At 44.2% G+C, this 15,644-nt stretch overlaps 1 protein-coding gene across 14 annotated transcripts in view; it reads right to left on the bottom strand.

Moving 5' to 3' along the window:
* Positions 1–15,644, bottom strand: part of ZNF331 (zinc finger protein 331) — a 73,954-nt gene that overhangs the window by 28,075 nt on the left and 30,235 nt on the right. For 3 of the 14 annotated variants that reach the window (XM_054538291.2, XM_024236235.3, XM_024236236.3), the window contains one exon: positions 10,273–10,339. The gene's annotated coding sequence lies outside the window, so the exon portion shown is untranslated. 14 annotated transcript variants of the gene reach the window in all.

Here is a 15,644-nt window from a genome sequence, read left to right as displayed (position 1 = left end):
TTGAAAGAACCATTACAATCATAGAAAATTTAATTCTGAAAGGCTGTAGAGCCATCCCTCAGTATCCAGATTTGTTCCAGAACCCCCCTGAATATCAAAATCCTCGAATGCTTAAGACCCTTATACAAAGTGGTGTAGTATCTGCACATAACCTATCCACATCTTCCTGTACATTTTAGATTCTAGATTCTTTATAAATTATCTTATATGCTATGCTAATAATTTTCATACTGTATTGTTTAGAATAATGAGAACAAAAGTCTGTACATGTTCAATACAGATGTTTGCATCTGTAAAATAGGATGCAAACATCCTATTTTTTTTCCCAAGGATATTTTTGATCTGTGGTTGAATCCACAGATGCAGAACTCATTCCAAGGGTGCACTATATTTTTTGATAATTTGTTGCCATGGGATTAGTTTCAGATGATGTGTCTCTAATCCTATAAGGTGTAAATATATGAGAGGTTTTCCAAAACAAGACAAAGATCACTGGCACGCCCCTCCCGTCCCCACATGCTCACAGGTATAATGTGACCCATGGCTGGGCTGGATGCCTTTCACAAACTACCATTTGGAAAGTCTTTGATTCATTGATCAATTAGAAGGATTTAATGTTCCAGAAACAAAAGCACACACATGTTTAGAGGGGAAGTGGAGGACTATAAACATATATACCAAAATATGACTAACAGTAATTATCTCTAGATGGAATTATGGGTAATTAATTTCGAGATTCTTCTTTATGAACTCCTTAGAGGACTGAATTTTTTTGCAGTTGGCCTGCATTAATCCCGTTATAAGGAATGAAAGTTAAGGGAGTCCTAATTTTTAAAAATGATTGGCCAGGCGCGGTGGCTCAAGCCTGCAATCCCAGCACTTTGGGAGGCCGAGGTGGGTGGATCAAGAGGTCAGAAGTTCGAAACCAGCCTGACCAACATGGTGAAACCCCATCTCTACTAAAAAATACAATAATTAGCCAGGCATAGTGGTGCACACTACTCAGGAGGCTGAGGTAGGAGAAGTGCTTGAACCCGGGAGGCGGAGGTTGGGCTGAGATTGCACCATTGCACTCCAGACTGGGTGACAGAGCAAGACTCTGTCTCAAAAAAAAGAAAAAAAAAAAAAAAGATTAACGGCCAGGCATGGTAGCTTACACCTGTAATCTCAGCACTTTGGGAGGCCAAGGTGGGCAGGTCACTTGAGGTCAGGAGTTTGAGACCAGTATGGCCAACATGGCAAAACCCCATCTCTACTAAAAATACAAAAATTAGCCTGGCGTGGTGACAGGAGCCTGTAATCCCAGCTACTCGGGAGGCTGAGGCAGGAGAATCGCTTGAACTTGGGAGGCGGAGGTTGCAGTGAGCCAAGATCAGGCCACTGCACTCCAGCATGTGTGATACAGCCAGACTCCATCTCAAAAAAAAAAAAAAAAAAAAAGACAAAATAGACTTTAAATCACAAACTGTAAAGAGAGGCAAAGAATGTCATTATATAATAAAATCAGTCCATCAGTCAAGATGATATATAAATTATAGATATGTATGCATCCAGCATTGGAGCTCTTAAATACATAAAGCAAACATTAAGAAATCTCAAGGGAGGGTTAGATTTTAATATAATGATAGAAGAGGACTTCAAATCCTACTTTCAACAAAGGAAAGATCATTCGGACAGAAAATTAACAAGTAAACATTGGACTTGAATTACACTTTAGACCAAATGGACCTAATAGTTGTATTCTGCACCATCTATCTAATAGTGGCAGCATGTACATTCTTCTCAAGTACACATAAAACATTCTCCAGGATAGATCATGTTAGGTCATGATACAAATCTTAAGAAATTTACAATGACTAACATCATATGAACGATCTTTTCCATACACAAGGGCATAAAACTAGAAATCAATAACGGGAGAAATTTAGGTAAATTAAAAAATATGTGGATATTAAGCGACATGATGCCAAACAACCAATGGGCCAGGGAAGAAACTGTAAAAATATTTTGAGACAAACGTAAATGTAAACACAACATCCTCAAATCCTAAAGAATGCAAGAGAGGCAGTTCTAAGCCGGAAGTTTATAGCAGTAAATACTTATATCACGAAAGAAGGAAGACCTCAAACAAACATTTCAAGGAACCAGAAAATGAACAAATGGAGTCTAAAGATAGGAAGGAAGGAAATAATAAAGATTAGAGCAAAAAATAAATAAAATACAGACTGGAAAACAATATGAAAAGATTTTTTTTTAAAGTTTTTTTTTTTTTTTTTGAGACAGAGTCCCCACTGTTCCCATACATAGGATTTCTAATGTTAGAATCATGAGGCTTTTAAGAATTGCACAAGATGTTTCTCAGGTCCCAAATCCCAGTGAAATAGCTGATGCCAAGCAGTCTGAAGACAACCACAGAGGGACAGAATCAGCATGAGCATAGTTTCTTCATCTTCCTGTCTCATGACTCCACACTGCACTCTTTAACCAGTGATTTCCACACTTTAAAACCCTTAAAAACCCTAGCTCCAAACTCCCTGGGAGGATGGATTTCATTTTCATCCTACCTCCTTGTTCTGCAGCCTTACAGTAAACCTTCTTTCTTTGCTGCAACCTGCTGTATTGACATGCTGTGCTCATGGGGCAATGGACCTATTACGGTTATAATACCGGCACGAAAACACACACAATGGAAGAACAGAGCCCAGAAACAAATCCAAACTCATGGTCAACTGATCTTTGACAAAGGTGCCAACATCACACAATGGGGAAAGGATGATCTCTTAAATAAATGGTGTTGGGAAAACTGGATATTTGCATGCAGAAGAATGCAACTGGACCCTTATTTTACTTCATAGAGAAAAATGAGGCCAGGTGCGGTGGCTCACCTGAGGTCAGGAGTTTAAGACCAGCCTGGCCAACATGGGGAAATTCCGTCTCTACTAAAAATACAAAAATTAGCCAGGTGTGGTGGCAGGAGCCTGTAATCTCAGCTACTGAGGAGGTTGAGGGAGGAGAAATCACTTGAACCTGGGAGGTGGAGGTTGCAGTGAGCCGAGATCGTGCCACTGCACTTCAGCCTGGGTGACAGAGTGAGACTTGGTCTCAAAAAAAAAAAAAAAAAGAAAAATGAAGTCAAAATGGATTAAAGACATAAAAGTAAGACCAGAAACTGTAAAACTACTGGGAGAACACATAGGGAAAATTCTCCTTCACATCGCCCTTGGCAATGAGTTTTTAGCTATCACACCAGAAGATCATCCTACAAAAGCAAAAATAAGCAAATGGGACTACGTCAAACTAAAAATCTCCCGCACAGCAAAGGAAACAACAAAATGAAAAGGTAGCCTATGGATTGGGAGAGACTATTTCAAACCATATATCTGATAAGGGGTTAATATCCAAAATAGGGCTTGGCATGGTGGCTCACACCTGTAATCCCAGAACTTTGGAAGGCCAAGATGGGAGGATCACTTGAGCCCAGGAGTTTAAGATCAGCCTGGGCAACATGGTGAGACCCCATATCTACAAAAAATTGAAAAATTAACCGGGCATTGGCTGGGCACCGTGGCTCACGCCTGTAATCCCAGCACTTTGGGAGGCTGAGGCAAGTGGATCATGAGGTCAGGAGATCGAGACCATCCTGGCTAACAGGGTGAAACCCCGTCTCTATTAAAAATACAAAAAAAAAAATTAGCCGGGCATGGTGGCACTCGCCTGTAGTCCCAGCTACTCGGAGGCTAAGGCAGGAGAATCGCTTGAACCCGGGAGGTGGAGGTTGCAGTGAGCCAAGATCGCGCCACTGCACTCCAGTCTGGGTGACAGAGGGAGACTCCATCTCAAAAAAGAAAAGAAAAGAAAAGAAAAATTAGCCGGGCATGATGGCATGTGCCTGTAGTCCCAGCTACTCGGGAGGCTGAGGTAGGAGGATTGCTTGGGTCCAGGAGGTGAAGGATGCAGTGAACTGTGACTGCACCACTGCACTCCAGCCTGGATGACAGAGCAAGACCCTGTCTAGAAAACAAACAAAAAAAACGAACAAAAACGACAAAACATAGAACTCAAACAACTTAACAGCAAAAAACCAAATAACCCTGATAATAAATGGGCAGAAAACTTGAACAGCCATTTCTTGATAGAACACATACAAACTGCTATAGGTCTGTGAAAAATTGCTCAAGATCACTACTATTATTCAGGGCAACAAAAAGTTAAACCACAATGAGATACCACCTCATACATGTAAGAATGGCTTTTATTAAAAAACAAACAAAAAAATAACATGTTGGCAAGGCTGTAAGGAAAAGAGGACCCTTATACACTGTTGATTAGAATGTAAATTAGTATAGCCATTATGGAAAACACTGTGGAGATGCCTCAAAAAACTAAAACTATCAGATGACGCAGCAATCCTACTCTGGGTATATATCCAAAGAAAATGAAATGAGTATGTCATGGCGATACCTGTGCTCCCATGTTCACTGCAGTATATTATTCACAGTAACCAAGATAAGGAATCAACCTACATACCCATCAGGAATTAATAAAGAAAGTGTGGTAGAGATAACACAATGCAATGCTATCCAGCCTTTATAAAGAAAGAAATCCTGTTACTGTGGCAACATGGGTAAATTTGGAGGACATTGTACTAAGTGAAATAAGCTAGACACAGACAAATCCTGCATGATGTCATTTACACGTGGAGTGTAAAAAAAATCAAACTCACAGAAGAGAGGTGGTTGTCAGGGGCTGGGAGGGTGATGGGGAATGAGAAGATTAAAGGAGATAAAGTGGGAATAATTCCTGGAGATTTATTGTCTAGCATGGTGACTAAATATAATGAATAATATTGAATATGCCAAGAGACTAGATTTAAATGTTCTCATTGCAAATATGATTATCAGTGAGTTGAGGGAGGGATATGTTAATCAGCTTGATTTAATCTGCAGTATAAACACAGATCAAAGCCTCTGTAGACCATAAACATACATAAATTGCCACTGAAGACATCTGCCAACCTCTGCCCTAGATCCAGAACTCATACTCAACATTAAACCATATGGCTTCTCACAGTTCACACAAACGGGGAACTGAAGAGAAACAGAAGCTGTCTGCCCAAAGAAGTCCAAGTTAATAGAACAAATGTCGATTTACTGCATATTGAAAAACATCTCTGCCTTTGATGACACAGAAATTAGCTCAAACTCCGCTCTCAAAAGCCTCACAAAACTGACAACTTTGCCAGGTATAGACTAAACAAACTAACTTTCTCTTTTCTTGTGCTCTAAAAATCAGTCCCATGGAAAACACCAAAGATATCTGTGTTTGACTCCATCTAAAAACGAATCCCTTCCTTACCCAAGCACACTGTAAAATAAAGTGCGCTAACATGAACCTCTAGGAGGGAGTTTTCTTTTTTTTTAGGGGGGATTTTTCTATACCATCAGATCTTAGAAAACCAGAGCACACAGCAGGACGTCAACAATTTGACAAATGGGTTTGTGAATACCCAAAGAGAGGGCTGGTCAACCAGGGGGTACAGAGAGGAATATACCTGCATGGCCCTTGCCACACCTCCTGGGGAAGAATTACTGGGATAAATTGCTATTAGGGAGGATATTTGGGGCCATAAAGAGTAAAGAGTCCTAAGTCATATAAACACAAATCATTTAATGAACAAAAAAGGTAACTCATGTGGAGAGCTGACTTTCAGATGTATAATATTAGGTCAGTGCAAAAGCAATTGACATTAGAGGTAATGGCAAAAACTGCAATTACTTTTGCACCAACCTAAATAATTTTTCCCCCTCAGGATGCTTTTTCTGAAGGATGCTAGCCTAGGGGAAAGGAAGAATGAGACCCTAGGGTCTTTCTGGAGCACAGGCTGCATTAGCAAATACCCTCCAGGGCACGCCTGCCCCCAGGCCACAGCCGAAACCAATCCGAATTGAGAGGACACTGGCATTTGTGAGTTTCAGAGTTCTTGGGGACTCACCTGTATTTACTGGATTCTAGAACACGTGATTCTCCCGACACCCACCTACCAAGTTAGTCACCTCTCCCTCCACAAGGACTCCCACTCCTGAGGCTTCCTGTTACTGCAACACAGGAGCCTGTACGGAGAACACGTCTGGCTTGAACACTGTTATCTATGGCGATGGCTGTGCCCTTTGTGTTGGTTCAGTTAATGACAGGGTCCTGGCTCTCATGTCCCACTAGGGGCCGCTGCTCTCAGGCAGGTACCACACAGTTGGAAGGTGAAGGCAGAGGAAGCCCAGAGACAATGGAAATACAAGTGGCAGACTGTGAGTCAGTGACTGATCTAGGACTGTGGCTGGGTGATCGGGAGTGTGACCTACTGAGTGTCCACAAGTGGATGTGACAGGGGCTGTGTCACCCCAGCTGGGACCCCGTCTGGCCTCTGAGTGGGGTGATGCTGGGCGAGCCATGGCTGTTCTCAGAAGGGTATCCTCTCCTAGGCCCTCTGGGGCGTCATCTGGAATTCTCTGCAGGCCACCAGCACAGGCTGCCCGAGCTGCTATTGGGTGTCCCTTGCTTGCTGGATTGTAAACAATGTGCAGGCAGCAGTTATGCCCCATTAGTCATGCTCTCATTCCAAGTATTAACGTTACAGAGGGTGGCACAGTGCGGGCCCTTAACAAACATCTAATTTTGACTCAAAATTCCACATGTGGAATTTATGGGTCCAGGAGGAGGAAACAGTTAGAAAGACAAGAAAACAGTTAGAAGTACACAAATGTATGTGAAAGAACGATCAAGAAAAATTTTTTTCTAGGAAAGTTATTTTTCTAAAAAACTGAGATAACTGTAGATTCACATGTAGTTGTAAATAATAATACAGAGAGAGCCAGTGCACCCTTAACCTGACTTACACCAGTAGTGATACCTTATAAAACTACAGTACAGGCTGGGCATGGTGGCTCACGCCTGTAATCCCAGCACTTTTGGAGGCCAAGGCAGGCAGATCACAAATTCGAGACCAGCCTGGCCAACATGGTGAAACCCCGTCTCTACTAAAATACAAAAATTAGAGATTCTAAGAAATATAAAGAAGAAATGTTCCCTTTCCATCAGCAACTAGGGGGACAGAGACATTGTTCTGCACAAAAAAAATGTAATTTAATGATTCTAATCTGAGAAGATGCCAATTTGAGAACATTAGCAAGAGGCTGAATCTTGTGTTCCATGGGATAAGGGAGATACATATGAGATACCATCATCTAATTCTTTTTCTATCTTGGAAATGTTACTTATACAGCCCATATTTGTTACTTGTACAAATAATCTTGCTAATGTTACATGGAAAGTCCACATCTGCCAGGCACCCAGTGATCAGTGTTCATGGGTGATTACTGTGATGTTCTGGGAAAGGAAAATTAATTCTATAAGCCTTTTAGGCTGTCTTTCTTGAAAATTTGTTACCATAGGTTAGATTCAGATGATGTATTTCTAATCCTACAAGGTAGAAATATGTGAGATAAAGCAAGGCAAAGATCACTGGCATAGCCCTTCCCCTCCCAACACACACACAGGTGTAAGAGATTCATGGCTGGGTTGGATTCCTTTTATAAATTAAGATTTGGAGTCTTTGACTCATTTATGATGAATTAGCAGGATTCAATACTCCAAAAACAAAACACACACATGCTTAGAGGCAAAGAAGAGGCCTAGAAACATAAATACCATTTCAAATGTTTTTTTCTTGTTTTGTTTTTGAGACATTGTCTCCCTTTGTCGCCCAGGCTAGAGTGCAGTGGCGTAATCATGACTCACTGCAGCCTGGAACCCCTAAGCTCAACTGATCCTCCCACCTCAGCCTTCTGAGTAGCGGAAACTATAGGTATGCATCACCATGCCTGGCTAATTTTTTTCAATTTTTTATTTTAGTAGAGATGGAGTCTCACTGTTGCCCAGGCTGGTCTCAAACTCCTGGCCTCAAGTGATCATCCCGCTTTGGCCTCCCAAAGTGCTGGCCATTTAAAATGTTAATCAGTGATTATCTCTGGATGGTACAATTATGGGTAATTTGGAGATTCTTAAGGGGTCCTTAGGGACTGTTTTTTTCTTTGCCCCCAGCAGGCCTGCATTAATCCTATTATAAGAAATATAACAAGATAGGAGCAGGGTACAGTGGCTTGTGCCTGTAATCACAGGTACTTGAGAGGCCGAGGTGGGAAGATCACTTTAGCCCAGGAGATTGAGGCTGCTGTGAACTATTATCAACCCACTGCACTCCAGCATGGGCAACAGAACACAACTTTGTCTATAAGGAAACAAAACAAAACAAAACAAAAACACATAAAAAAAGAAATATAGGCTGGGCACGGTGGCTCACGCCTATAATCCCAGCACTTTGGGAGGCCGAGGCAGGCTAATTAATCACCTGAGGTCAGGAGTTCGAGACCAGCCTGATCAACAAGGAGAAACCCCGTTTCTACTAAAAATACAAAAATTAGCTGTGGATAGTGGTGTGTGCCTGTAATCCCAGCTACTCGAGAGGCTGAGGCGGGAGAATCACTTGAATCTGGGAGGTGGAGGTTGCAGTGAGCCAAGATTGTGCCACTGAGCTCCAGCATGGGCAACAGAGCAAGCCTCCATCTCAATTACAGAAAAAAAAAAAAAAAAGACTATCTCCTAGAGCCTCCAAGCACACACACCTCCTAGAGCCCTGCCAACATCTTGGTTTTGGCCCAGTGAGACCCACTTCAGACTTCTGACCTCTAGGATAGCAAGATAATATATTTGTGTTGTATTAAGTTAATAAATCTGTGGTAATTTGTTAAAGCAGGAAAAATAAACTGATATGAGGCTTAGTATTGAAAAAGGTGTCACTGAAACAGGTATAACCTTCCTGTTCCAAAACATGTTTTCACTCAGTTTCAGTTAATACAATCAGACCCTCAACATAATAATGTAGCTAAATTGCCTCTGTAGGCATCTTAATTAACTGAATATTTTGTCCCCTCCCCGGCAATTTCTTACATTAAAATCCTATCCCCCAATGCGATACTATTAGGAGGTGGGGTCTTTGGGAGGTGATTAGGTCATGAGGGTGGAACCCTCAGGAATGGAATTAGTGCCTTATGAAAAGGACCCCAGAGAGCTCGCATCTCTTTCCTCCATGAGAGGACACAGCAAGATGGTGACAGTCTCCAACCTGGAAGAGGGCCCTCATCAGAACTTGACCATGCTGATACACTCTTCTCAGACTTCCAGCCTCCAGAACTGTGAGCAATAAATGTTTGTTGTTTCAGCCACCAGTCTATGGTACTTTGTTACAGACTAAGGTAAGAATAAATTAAGGAGTGTGTGCAAAACACAAGAGAGTATGGTACAAAAATGTGCTCAATAAATGTTGCCAGGCTCCTCTCTTCTGAAGGATTCATGAATAATCCTAAATAATATACTAAAATGTCATGTTGAATAAGGTATGTACAAAAATCTTATTCAATGGAATTTCTAGGCAATTGAAGCATTTCCTTCATTTACTGTTGTTAATAACTATTAGCAGTGTTTAATATTATGTCAGGTGCATTTTTCTTTCTTATGGCTATAACTAAACTTATTTCTTTGTAGCTGCAGAGTATTCCATGAAATGAATGTGGTATAATTACTCAACCAGTTCCATCATCCTGAACAATAATTGCGGTCAAGGTACACAGTCTTCGATTCTAGACCAATGGGTCTAAATGTCTTTGGGGCATGTACAGCCTTCTTAATGCCATGAAATTATAGAGTATCTCCTTAGGGTGGTGGTGGTGGGGGACAAATACACTAACACTGATAAACACATACAGTAAATATATACAGAATGTCCCTTGGAAAGTTGTAAGTGGAGTTAAAGGAAGGCCTTCACGTTAAGGATAACAGTTCTAGGCCATTTGAGGCTGTGGTTCATTTTGTGGAAGGCCCTCAGGTTAAGGAGAATAGTTCTAGACCATTTGAGCCTGTGGTCCATTTTGTGAACCTGCAAACACCCATCCCAGTTACCTTCATATGTAAGTTGCTCCTGATGTACAGACATCCAGACTTAGCACAAAACAGCAGCACTCACTGAGCACTCCCGCTCAGGGGTGCTGGTCTATGGGTTTTATGCATGTTAATGCACTTCACCCTCCTCACAAGCCTATCTTCAGAAGGCTCAAAAAGCTAAGAGGCAGAAACAGGACTCAAATCTTGGTCATCTACATTTAATGTTTGGTCTTAAGTCTTATAAACACATATCATTTAATAAAAAAAAAAAAGGATACTCACCTGACCCTTTAAGATGTTTAACGATTCGTCTTCCTCCTCGGGGATGCTTTTTCTGAAGGATGCTGGCCTGGGGGAAACAGAACCAGAAGAGTAAGACATTATGTCTTTCTGAAATACAAGCAACATTAGAAAACCCCCGCCATACCTAATAAAACCAATGAGAAATACGAGGCCCCGAGATGGAGTTTCTGGGAGATTCCTGAAGAGCACGCTGTGGTGACTGAGATGATGAAGCGTGGAGCTGCCCCTCTCCCTGTCTCCACATCAGGGACGTGTCCCTCTACAGGAGGAATTCTACTCCTGAGGCCACCGTCTCCTGTCACCCAGGCGCCCTGAGTGGAGAGCACTTCTGGCTCTGAAAGTGTCACCTCATGGCTGTTTCTGCCTTCTTGTTGGTGAATTTCCCGGCGAGGCTCAGGCGCTCACGTCCCTCCGCCACCCTTGTTCTCAGGCAGGTACCGCTTGGTTAGGAGGTGAAGGCAGGGGAAGCAGCAGAGACGCTGGAGCTACAGGTTATGCTGTCACTCAAACCTGCATCACCCAGAAGGTCCGATCACCCATCCCAGCACAGAGACGCTGGAGCTACAGGTTATGCTGTCACTCAAACCTGCATCACCCAGAAGGACCGATCACCCATCCCAGCACAGAGACGCTGGAGCCACAGGTTGTGCTGTGACATACACCTGCGTCACCCAGAAGGCCCGATCACCCATCCCAGCACAGAGACGCTGGAGCTACAGGTTGTGCTGTGACACACACCTGCGTCACCCAGAAGGCCGATCAACCATCCCAGTACAAGCCTGCACGGACAGCTCAGCCTCACCACAGCATACACTGTCCTGAGACACATCTGCGCCCCTCATACCCACTAACGCCCAGCACAGCCACGCTGCGGGCCCCGCCACCCCACACGGTGCAAAGGTGCATCCGTGGGCCACGAAGACCGGTCCCGACCGCCGCCCCCGCACAACTCCCAGAGCGCACCTCACAGAGCAGAGTCCCAGGTACGCACTGCCGAGGTTCACAGGCTCGGGCTGCGTTGACCCAAAGCCTCTGGAGCACCCCCGGTCACCAGTTATGGGGAGAGCCCGGCTGTGTCACCCCACACTCTCCAGCAAGTGCGTCACCGTCAGAAGCCCTGTGCCCGTCTCCCCTCGGAGCCACGCGCGCCAATCTCACCTGCGCGGACTGGCGGAGATGCAGCAGCTGCGTCACTGGTGCAAACGCGCACCCAGCACAGCCTCCATCGCCCCCAATGACGCTCGCGTGCACCTGTGTCACAGTTACGGGGACAGGGCCGCCGCGTCAGCCTCGTACTCCCACGCAAGTGCGTCACACACTCGGTCCCACCACCCCTGCAGGCCAGCGCGCATGCGCACGCGCACCCAGCGGCCGGAGCGCGCAGGCAGCAGCAGAGCCCAACACGCATGTGCACACCGACCCCTACACGTATGTGCACGTACCCAGACCCCGACATGTATGTGAGCGCACACAGACCCCCGATACACAGCATGCTCTGCCGTTGACGTGCCTGTGCGGGCACACAGACCCTCACAGGCGTGTGCGCACGCACTGATGCCGACACACATGTGTGCATGGAGCCCGACACGCATGTGCAGACACAACAGAGCCCGACACACATGTGCGCATGCACAGACGCTGACACGCGGGCACACTGACACGTGTGCGTGCACCCCTCCCATCCCTTTCCCTCCTCCGACTTTCCCAAAGCCGCAGACGCACCCGGTAGTCCCCCAACGCTGGGGCCTCGGGAGGGGGTGAGGCTAAAGGAGGATGCGGGACCGTTGGGGGAAACCAGAGCCCCAAGCCCTGTGTCCCGGCATGCAGCACGGCGTACTCCTGGATGGTCTCTGGGAAATGTAGTCCGGGACGGTCCCAGGCAGGGGCCTCAGGGAGCGTCCCAGGTCGGTGCCGGAGCGGGCAGCCCCATGCTAAGCCCTTCCTGCTCCCTGCAGACGCCCCGTCCCGACTGGGAGAGGGGCTGTGTCACCCCAGCTGGGACCCCATCTGGCCTCTTGAGTGGGGTGATGCCGGACGAGCCATGACTGTCCTCAGAAGGGTATCCTCTCTTAGCCCCTCTGGAGCGTCACCTGGAATTCTCTGCAGGCCGCTAGCACAGGCTGCCTGAGCTGCTATTCGGTGTCCCTTGCTTGCTGGATTGTAAACAATGTACAGGCAGCAGTTAATGCCCCGTTAGTCACGCTGTCATTCCAAGTACTAACGTCATAGGGTCTACAGGATGTTGCAGGTACTTAACCACAGTCTCATTTTGACTCAAAATTCCACTTTTTGGTATTTATGCCAAGGAAGTAGCTATAGTCGTACATAATGTTGAAGTATGTTCACAAAATGCTTTTTTTCTGAAAATGTTTTTCTCTTTTAATTAGACAGACTTTAGATTCATATGTAGTTACAAGAAATAAAATTGAGAGATCTTGTGTACTTTTCACCTAGTTACCCCAGCTGGTGATTGTAGTATATAATACCACAACCAGTGGATTAACATTGATGTAATCCACTGATGGTACCCAGAATTTCCAGAGAATAATTTTTGTTTGTTTGTTTGTTTGTTTTGAGGAGTTTCGCTCTTGTTGCCCAGGCTCAAGTGCAATGGTGCGATCTTGGCTCACCACAACCTCCGCCTCCTGGGCTCAAGCGATTCTCCTGCCTCAGCCTCCCCAGTAGCTGGGATGACAGGCATGCACTACCACGCCCGGCTAATTTTTTTTGTATTTTTAGAAGAGACGGGGTTTCTCCATGATGGTCAGGCTGGACTCGAACTCCCAACCTCAGGTGATCCGCCCGCCTCGGCCTCACAAAGTGCAGGAATTACAGGCGTGAGCCACTGCACCCAGTCGAGGATAATTTTTAAAAATGAAAATCTTGCAGTGGAGGATAAAGGAAAATCAGATTAAACCATGGTCTGTTATACAATGACATAGAGTACATTTCCTAATAATACTGACTCATTAAGAAAACTGATGAATCAACAAGTGAAAAGGGTAGGTTAAAAAGGTACATATAATTTGAGCAGAGATGTTTTGGTGAAATTAACACAGGCTCTGTGGTCGGATTTGAGGGTGTTAATCTGAGCTCTGATAGTTATTAACTTCACAGTGTGGTAAAATTTCCTCACTGGTAAAACTGCAAGAAAGATAGTGCAAAGTATGACTGTTTGAACAGGATCATCTATATGAAACACACAGTCATATATAACAATTAAGGTAAGGTAGCTGTTATTATTAAAAAATCAATAACATATCTCAATCCATTTTCATAAAAGTAACAAGTCTGCTATTTCAACTAGGGAGACAGAGACATGATAGTTCCTTAAAAAATCTAGTTTAAAGATTCTTATCAGCTGGGCGCAGTGGCTCACTCCTGTAATCCCAGCACTTTGGGAAGCCGAGGTGGGCGGATCACTTGAGGTCGGAAGTTCAAGACCAACCTGGGCAACATGGTGAAACCCTGTCTCTACTGAAAATACAAAAATTAGCCGGGTATGGTGGTGGGTGCCTGTAATCCCAGTTTCTCAGGAGGCTGAGTCAGGAGATTCGCCGGAACCTGGGAGGCAGAGGTTGTAGTGAGCCAAGATTGCACCACTGCACTCCAGCCTGGGTGACAGAGTAAGACTCTATCTCAAAAAAAAAAAAAAAAAAAAAAAAAAAAGTGGACATTTTAAACTAGTGCTATCTCATTCTATTTCATATACCTTTGAAATGTTACAGTCAATATTTGTTACTTGCACATATAACCCTGGGAATGTTTCCAAAGTCCATATTTGTAAGGTATCCAGTGACTATTTTCATATTCACCAATGATTAATTTTTCAAAGCAAGGAAACATGACTGGCATCTCTCTTCTCTCCACATGCACACAGACATAATGTGACCCGTGGTTGGGCTGGATTTCTTTTACAAACTATGATTTGGAGAGTTTTTGCCTCATTTACATGATTAATAGGATTCAATGTTCCAGAAACAAAACACACACATGCTTAGAGGTGGAGGGGAAGACAGTAAACATACATACTAAGTGTTAACAGTAATTATCTTTAGATGGTATAAATATGGGTAATTACAGCCAGACAGTGGCTCACACCTGTAACCCCAGCACTTTGAGAGGCCAAGGCAGGTGGATCACTTGAGGCCAGGAGTTCGAGACCAGCCTTGGCCAACATGGCGAAACCCCATCTCTACTAAAAATACAAAAATTAGCTGAATGTGGTGGCAGACACCTGTAATCCCAGTTACTCAGGAGGCTGAGGCAGGAGATCTCTTGAACCCGGGAGGCAGAGGTTGCAGTGAGCCGAGCTTGTGCCATTGCACTCCAACCTGGGCAACAAAAGCAAGACTCTGTCTTAATAAATAAATAAATAAATAAATAAATAAATAAGGGTAATTTTTAGTTTCCTCTTTGTGTGCTTCTTAGGGGAATGATTTTTTTTTTTTTTTGGTTACAGGCTTTCATTAATCCCATTATGAAGTATATAATTATAGGGAGCCCCATATTTAAAAAAAGATTAGTAAGGAAAAAGGACCATTGTTATAGGAGAGTGGGTACATTCTAGTTATTCAGGAAAGTTTGATGGACAGGCCTGTTACTGGCAGAATATATCCACATCCTACATCTGGAACCTGGGAATATGTTATGTTACAAGGCAAGATAAATAAGGTTGCAGATGGACTTAAATTGCTAACCAGCCACCCTTCAGATAGGGAGATTACCCTGAATTATCCAGGTGGGCCTGGTGCAATTACAAAGTTCCTTAAAAGTAGATGAGGGAGTTCCGAAGAAGAGAAACATGTGATGACAGAAACAGGTGGGGAATGAGGTGATACAATAAGAACTTGACTTATCTTTTCTGGGTTTAAAGGTGTAGGATGGGGCTGGGCGCAGTGGCTCACACTGTAATCCCAGCATTTGGGAGGCCGAGGCGGGCAGATCACTTGAGGTCAAGAGTTCGAGACCAGCCTGGCCAACATGGTGAAACCCCATCTACTAAAAAAATACAAAAATTAGCTGAGTGTGGTGGTCCTGCCTGCAATCCCAGCTACTCAAGATGCTGAGGCAGGAGAATCACTTGAATCTGGGAGGTGGAGTTTGCAGTGAGCTGAGATGGTGCCACTGCACTCCAGCCCGGGCGACAGAGTGAGTGAGACTCCGTATCAAAAAAAAAAAAAAGTAGCATGGGGTCATGAGCTAAGGAGTCTGGGCAGCCTCTAGAAGCTGGGAAAGACCATGAAAGACAATGCCTCCTAGAGCCTCCAAAAAGCAACACAGTCTTCAACATGTTGGTTTTAGCCCAGTGAGACCCACTTTAGACTTTTGATTTCTAGGACTTCAGATGT

Source organism: Pongo abelii, chromosome 20, assembly GCF_028885655.2.
Source record: "Pongo abelii isolate AG06213 chromosome 20, NHGRI_mPonAbe1-v2.0_pri, whole genome shotgun sequence".
NCBI classification, from domain to species: Eukaryota; Metazoa; Chordata; class Mammalia; order Primates; family Hominidae; genus Pongo; species Pongo abelii.
The sequence above is the reverse complement of the archived record's forward strand: the minus strand, read 5'-3'. Positions and strand labels throughout refer to the sequence as shown.